We start from the raw sequence: 1,081 nt of genomic DNA on the forward strand, positions 1-1,081 counted from the left end.
CTGGCTCCCCTCCCCACCGCATCCTCCCCATCCCCCGGCACCCCGGGGGTGCTGGGGGGGGTTTGGGGGTGCAGGACTTACTTTCCATGCCCACTTAGTTTCAACTAGGGAATCAACAGAAGCAAAAGCAATTTTTTCCCTTTTTGACACCCGCCTCCCCATTGGCTCCCCCCGGGTCAGCTGACTTTGTCATTTTGTCTGTCCTGGAGCAGAGCCTTCCCTATAACAATCTAGTTCAGACTACAAACTGGAGACAGAAATAAATATTAAAGAAATCACACAGCCAGGTATAGAGGACGATATGAATTCCTATTTTACAAACCCATCTTTATCCTGCCATCTAACCAGTGGCCAAGAGGTGCTTCCCAACGTAGCCCTCAATTCAACTGCCTATGACCCTGTCAGGCATTTTTCTACTTATGGAGCAGCCGTTGCTCAAAACCGGATTTATTCTTCTCCTTTTTATTCACCGCAAGATAATGTTGTGTTTAGCTCCAGCCGAGGACCTTATGACTATGGATCTAATGCTTTTTACCAAGAAAAAGACATGCTTTCTAGCTGCAGGCAAAATTCTATGGGACATAATACACAGACATCAATCGCACAGGATTTTACCAGTGACCAAAACAGGAACACTTCGCAAGAACAAAAAACTAGCATTCAAATATACCCATGGATGCAGCGTATGAACTCCCACAGTGGTAAGTTTTACAGCTCGGAGATATAAATTAAATAAACTGAACCATCTTTACGACCTTCTCCCTAGCAGAACAGGCTGAGCGACTTTTTATGGCCCCATAAAAACAATAATATAGCTCCTTCACAGTTGCAGCTACAGGCCTTTTATTTGTTAAGTTGTTGCAAGCAAATATGGCTTGTTATGCTCTTTCTAATTAAAAGACTTCGAGAGTGTAAAATATCTATAATAAAGTGCAGCGAGCTCTGCTCGGGAGTTAAGCACAAAATATTACCGGGGTAAAAATAAGTTTTAATGACGGGTGCGGGAAGTGCGGCGGTGGCGGATTCCCCGCACGAAGAGGGGCCGGGGGAAGCTCCCACTTCCCCCCCCAACCCTCCCACC

Source organism: Charadrius vociferus, unplaced genomic scaffold, assembly GCF_000708025.1.
Source record: "Charadrius vociferus isolate BGI_N301 unplaced genomic scaffold, ASM70802v2 scaffold1164, whole genome shotgun sequence".
NCBI lineage: Eukaryota > Metazoa > Chordata > Aves > Charadriiformes > Charadriidae > Charadrius > Charadrius vociferus.